The sequence below is a fragment of the Lipotes vexillifer genome, unplaced genomic scaffold (genome assembly GCF_000442215.2).
Source record: "Lipotes vexillifer unplaced genomic scaffold, Lipotes_vexillifer_v1.1 scaffold1477, whole genome shotgun sequence".
Lineage (NCBI taxonomy): Eukaryota > Metazoa > Chordata > Mammalia > Artiodactyla > Lipotidae > Lipotes > Lipotes vexillifer.
This window is the reverse complement of record NW_006776536.1, coordinates 978,280-984,978: the sequence shown is the minus strand read 5'-3', so window position 1 is coordinate 984,978 and position 6,699 is coordinate 978,280. Positions and strand designations below refer to the sequence as shown.

Sequence of the window (6,699 nt, the reverse complement as noted above, 5' to 3'; positions counted from 1 at the left end):
TGTAGGGAATACAAGGGAGGGTAAATGCTGTTTTGGCTTTTTGTTTGTTTGTTTTGACTTTTTAAAACAAGCCACTGTTTTGTTTTGTTTTTAATGAAAAGATTGGTAGTTTTGTGTATAGATTCCTAGAAGAAAGCCAGATAGATCTCCATGGGAAGTTGACATAGTTGAGGGGGTATTCAAGTGAGAGGGATAGAAGCTTCAGGTTGGTGATGGGTGGATATTTGGTTATCCTGAGGTAACGATGATTTATTTCTGTATTTCTAGTAAATTAAGATGTAGGACCTTACTGAGAAACATGGACAGGTACTAATTTTAGAACTTTTTTTCTTCATTTGGTTTCAGGAGCCAAAGTGTTGAAGTATTTTTGAATGTTTGTCACAGCCATGTATATTTAAATGTTCGTTTATAGGGAATGTTCAACATAATATCTTACAGTTTCTTAATCTAAAATGTTAGTTAAATCCTCAGCAATTGTAGTTAATGATCTTTTAAGTTTTTGAAATCACACCAATTCTGAGTAATCCTTATTATTGCATAGAAAATCAAGGGGAAAATTATGTGCATCTGAAGTAAATGCTTAAGGTATAGTTACATTTAGTACGGAAAAAATTCACTGACCCCTGCCAAAGGCAATTGTAGAAACAAATGAACGCCTAAATCAATGTAAAAGAAGGTGAAGACAATATACTTCAGGGTAAAAGAAGTTATATGACCTGAATTTTTTTTTCCCTTGACTTCACCTAAGCCTAGTGCTGTTATCTGAAGGGAGAGATGCTGATTTACTTGAGAATTCAGCTTGCTTGTCAATCTTGATGCTAAGATTAAGACATTTTCTAAAGGATGTTATTATGCTACTGGATGTTCAGTCCTGTTAATGTGCCTTACATATGATTCTCTCTGAAATAGCTAAATCATTTATCTGTTGCAAGAAACTGAGGGCACTGAGTCCTTATGATGTTCTCACCTTTCTTTGGGTCATCCTTAAAATTGTCTCCCCAGATTCAGGAGCAATGAACAGATTATCCCTTTTACAAACAGTCGCACTTTGAATGTCCCCGCTGTAAGGTCTTTCTGCCCAGGAATAGACCAGGCAAAATAAAAACCTAATTTTAAGCAATTTTTTCCATAGTTTATTAATAATTAAAAAAAATTATAGATGGTCTAAATTGTTGAATTTGCTTATTTATCATTATTCCATTAGACTTAACTGTCAGTCTCTATTGGTGGAGGAGGACGTTGTTTGGAGTTTTGCAGTCTCCTTCCTGGTGATGTAGGAAAAACTTGTCCATTTTTGGCATTCAAAATGCAGATGATGAGGGAGCTAATTCTTTATACTTATGCATCAGTCTTCCACAGTTACCCATATTTTGGGGACCCAGAATACAGGGCTGTATTTAAGCCCCATTACTTTCTCTTATTTATTTTGCTGAGCACTAATCACTACCATACTTAAGTTTGTTTGTGTATATCTCTCCATTAGAGTACAGGCTCCTTGAGAGTTGGGACTTTGTTTTTGTTTATGGTGTCTACTGGATGCTTCGAATAGTGCCTGACACATAGAAAGTGCTCAATAATTAGCCTCAAAAAGAGAGAAGAAAGTACTCTCAGTCTGCAATGTAGAAAATGCTCAATAAGTATTTGTTGATATTGTTGAAAGCCCTCATAAGTATTTACTTTTTTTTGCTATGAGTTTTCTTGACTGCTAGGAATAGATCACTAGAATGGAGGAGAGTTTGGTATACAGGGATGAACAAAATATCGGGGTATTGGGTTCTGTAGTATACATAAGAACCAGAAGGCCTAAGCTCTAACAAATAAAAACTTATGCTTAGCACACGTGCCACATGAACACATTTATAGTATTTAAGCCATTAGAACAGATAAGAAAATATTTAGTTAACTGTAAAAGCTCAATCTGAATTTTAAGTTTCCGATCTGAAATCCTGTCCTAAACCCTCCATGTTAAGGTTTTTGCTGACTTTAAGACAACCTTAAAGTTGTGAAGTTGCAAGCGACGGTGTTTGTGTTACTCTCAAGTCTTGGTTTTTGTAAACTGATATAGCCACTATGGAGAACTGTATGGAGGTTCCTTAAAAACTAAAAATAGAACTACCATACGACCCAGCAGTCCCACTACTGGGCATATCCCCTGAGAAAACCATAATGCAAAAAGAGCCATGTACCACAATGTTCATTGCAGTTCTATTTACAGTAGCCAGGACATGGAGGGAACCTAAGTGTTCATCGACAGATGAATGGATAAAGAAGATGTGGCACATATATACAATGGAATATTACTCAGCCATAAAAAGAAACGAAATTGAGTTATTTGTAGTGAGGTGGATGGACCTGGAGTCTGTCATACAGAGTGAAGTAAGTCAAAGACAAAAACAAATACCATATGCTAACACATACGTATGGAATCTAAAAAAAAAGGTTCTGAAGAACCTAGGGGCAGGACAGGAATAAAGACGCAGACTAGAGAGTGGACTTGAGGACATGGGGAGGGGGAAGGGTAAGCTGGGACGAAGTGAGAGAGTGGCATGGACATATATACACTACCAAATGTAAAATAAATAGCTAGTGGGAAGAAGCCACATAGCACAGGGAGATCAGCTCTGTGCTTTGTTACCACCTAGAGGGGTGGGCTAGGGAGTAGATATGGGGATATATGTATAGCTGGTTCACTTTGTTATAAAGCAGAAACTAACACACCATTATAAAGCAATTATACTCCAATAAAGATGTTAAAAAAAAAAAGTCTTGGATTTGACCATTAAGTCAGGGAATGGATACATTCGCTGTATACCATGCAGAGGGACATAACATTCTTATTTTCTGTTCCTTTTTATTTTTCTTCTTGGGGAATGGACATCCTTAGTCAGGTTTTATTAATGTGCTCTCTTTATCTCATTTTTGGGATAATACAGTGTTTTTGCATTGTGCTTTCACATCAACAGAGGTTAAAATTCAATAAACATTTATCATGTGTCAGGTACTAGGCTAGGTTCTTTCAAATGCGTTACCTTATTTAATCTTCAAAACAGCCCTGTAAGGTAGATGGTATAGTTTCCAACCTTAATTTTTTTTTTTTAATAAATTTATTTATTTATTTTTGGCTGTGTTGGGTCTTTGTTTCTGTGCGAGGGCTTTCTCTAGTTGCGGCCAGCGGGGGCCACTCTTCATCGCGGTGCGCGGGTCTCTCACTGTCGCGGCCTCTCTTGTTGCGGAGCACAGGCTCCAGACGCGCAGGCTCAGTAGTTGTGGCTCACGGGCCTAGTTGCTCCGCGGCATGTGGGATCTTCCCAGACCAGGGCTCAAACCTGTGTCCCCAGCACTGGCAGGCAGATTCTCAACCACTGCACCACCAGGGAAGTCCCAACCTTAATTTTTTTTATCATGGTAATGGAGGCGTAGGGAGCTGCCTTGACTTGACCAGGATCACAAAGTTGGTAAGGGGTGGAACGAGACTTTGAACCCTGTGTTTCTTCTTTCACACCTTATCATCTCTCTTGCAGTGTATTTCATACAGAAAATAAATGATAGGTACTCCTGTTGTAGGAAGTTGTAAACTGAGTGCTTCATCTTTTTTTGAGGCTACTGTTACAGTTTCTTTCCTAACAAATATCTGCTTAATAGCCTAAATGAGATAGCTACAAATATTTGACAGCTAACATTTGATTATGTTTTTTAAAAATTGGCACGTTCTTTCTTTTTTGTGAACTTTGAACATACTGCACTTGATGTATTAAAATAGCAATATTCATGCAGTTTGTGTATATGTCAAGCCTTTTATTTATGCATGTCACTCATATCATTGTTTTCTGTTTTAAATTTTAGGTTCTTGGGGGTTTTCTCTATCTGTGAGTACTTGGTAAAAACTTAAAGCATAAAGATAAAAGGCAGATAGTGACCAAATGAGTGGTTTTGGCAAATACAGTGGTGAAGCCTCCTTCAGGTAGGTAGAGAGGAGGAGGGAAGAGGGTGGTCTTGTAGGAGCTAAAGAGAGCGTAAGCTTTACTATAGATTAGTAGGACTGAAGTAGAAGATTTGTTTGGGAGGTAGTGTTGATAATGTAGGGAACACATTTTAAACAATTACGAAAGCCAGGTATGGAAAATAGAGAGCCGTTAGAAGCTGTGGTTTGTTTTTAATTGAACACTAATTTGATCAAAATGTATTTTTACGAGTAATATTTTTGTAGTTTTAAGTCAGGGAGGTGTCTAGAAGAATACTGAAATAGATTACCTCTTGAGGTGATAGGTTACCTGAACTCTAGGGCAGTGGTTCTTGAAGTGTGGTCCACTTACCAGCAAGGTAAACATTATCTGGGTGTCTGGGAACTAGTTAGAAATGCGTATTTTTGGGCCCTGCCTCATACTTTTGGTGGATCAGAAACTCTGGGGTTTGGGACCCAGTGATCTGTGTTTTAACAAGCCAGGTGATTCTGGTGTGTGCAGAAGTTTGAGAACTACTGCTCTGGGGTATAGATAGTAGAAATGGAAAGGAAGAGATAGAAGCAAGACACTTTGGCAGTGAAGGACCGACAAAACTTGGTGAATGATAGATAGCAGCATGTTAGGATGGAAAAGAGTGCTTGATTGGGGATCATGAGCCCAGAGTCCTAGTACCAATTCTATTACCAGCTATAGTTTTGAGCAAGAGAACTGACCTCTTATTGAGGGAATTGTACTAAGTGATTTCTGAGGATTTTGGAAGCAAAGACAAATGAATTAAGGTGGACTCTGGGATTAAGTCTCGATTATTAGGAAGATTGGGGGGAGGGATTTTTGAAAGAGGGAGGAGTGAGTGTGGGCGGATGTTTTAGACATTTGGAACAGATTTGTTTAAAGCAGAGGTTCTCAGCTGGGTGTGATTTTTGCCCCCCCACACCCGAGACATTTGGCTATATCTGGAGACATTTTTGATTGTCAGACTAGGAGAGTACTACTGGTATGTTAGTGAGTAGAGGCTGGGGATGCTGTTAAAACATCCCATTAAACATTCCCTACAACAGAACCTGCCGTATAGCGTGGGGAGCTCAGCTCGGTGCTCTGTGGTGACCTAGATGGGTGGGATGGGGTGGTGGTGGGAGGGAGGTCCAAGAGGGAGGGGGTATATGTATACATATAGCTGATTCACTTCGTTGTACAGCAGGAACTAACACAACATTGTAAAGCAACTATACCCCCAAAACAAAAACCAAAACAAATTGCCCATAACAAAGAATTATCCAGTGTTAATTGGGTGAGATTGAAAACTGATTTAAAGAGAGCTATCCAGTAGATGGGTTCTAGGTTTCCATCCTGATTATCTGCTGTTAATCTTAGAGTTTTAAGTCCAACACAAAACATCTTGAAAGCATCTCAGATTGTGTTTCTCAGGGCTTTGCCCAAATAAGCATGAAGTGGTTTTTTTGTTGTTGAATTTTTGCAAAAGTAACTTCATGGTCATGGCAAATCCTCAACCTAGTTGCAGATTTCTTTATTATTCCTTTTAACTTACTCTAAGATCACTTGATTTGGGTAACCAAAGTAAGTACTCACTGTCTTGAGATGAATAGTTAAGTTATAGCAATAAATCATCTTTTGGTATTCTCTTTGAAGGATAGCAAAAAATGAGCTAAAAGCTGTGGGTGTTGATGTGAACAAATATTGAAATACTTTGATTACCCTGTGGCTGAGTAAACCCATGGCCATTCCTGAGAAACAACCTCATGAGCTGGTTGTGGCCCTCAGTGTGAATTTAAGGTAGCCCCAACCTTAATTTATCTCTTTATATCCCTGGATCACAGAAGTTACGAAGTCTTTTGTGTCAGGGCAGTAATCTAGCCAACCCTTTCTTGTTTCTGACAGTAACTTCAAGAGAATGTATATTCATAAATATGGTGATTGTATTGTAGTAGTTTAATCATTTCCAAAGTACCTCTATATTTATTGTCTTTTGATCATCTTATTCTTTTGATCATCACAATTGCAGGGTTTGCTAGGACATGGGGATGGTGCTACCATGTTGCACAATTCCTGAGGGACCCATTCACATTTCTTAATCTATGTGAAAGATGCTCTTGGAGATGGGCAGTGTGCAAACAAACAAAAAAAAGGGACCCTTTCTGGGTGGGTAAGATAAAGGAAGGGCTTCCCTCAAGGCGCAGTGGTTAAGAATCTGCCTGCCGATGCAGGGGGCACAGGTTTGAACCCCGGTCCAGGAAGATCCCACATGCTGCAGAGCAGCTAAGCCTGTGTGCCACAACTACTGAGCCTGCGCTCTAGAGCCCACAAGCCACAACTACTGAGCCCGTGTGCCTAGAGCCCATGCTCCGCAACAGGAGAAACCACGACAATGAGAAGCCCACGTACCGCAATGAAGAGTAGCTCCTACTCTCCGCAACTAGAGAAAAGCCTGTGCAGCAACGAAGACCCAATGCAGCCAAAAATAAATATAAATAAAATAAATTTCTTTCAAAAAAAAGATAAAGGAAAAGCCACCTTGTATATTTGAAACAGAGGGAGAAAAGAGTCCAGTCTGATGAATAGCACATATTAATTGAGTGTATACTATGTGCTTGGTACTGACCTTTTACATATATTAACTAATTTAATTTTCATCAGCCCTTTGAGGTAGGTTCTGTGATTTCCATTTTCTAGTTTGGAAACTGAGGCATAGCACAGTTAAGTAACTTGTCCCAGGTTATTC

The 6,699-nt window shown here is 39.1% G+C and overlaps 1 protein-coding gene across 2 annotated transcripts in view; it reads left to right on the top strand.

The window, feature by feature from the left end:
• Positions 1-6,699, top strand: part of KDM2A (lysine demethylase 2A) — a 101,492-nt gene that overhangs the window by 3,553 nt on the left and 91,240 nt on the right. The window contains exon 2 of one of the 2 annotated variants that reach the window (XM_007450444.1): positions 3,844-3,961. The exons of the other annotated variant lie outside the window; for it this stretch is intronic. The gene's annotated coding sequence lies outside the window, so the exon portion shown is untranslated. The remainder of the gene's footprint in view (positions 1-3,843; positions 3,962-6,699) is intronic. 2 annotated transcript variants of the gene reach the window in all.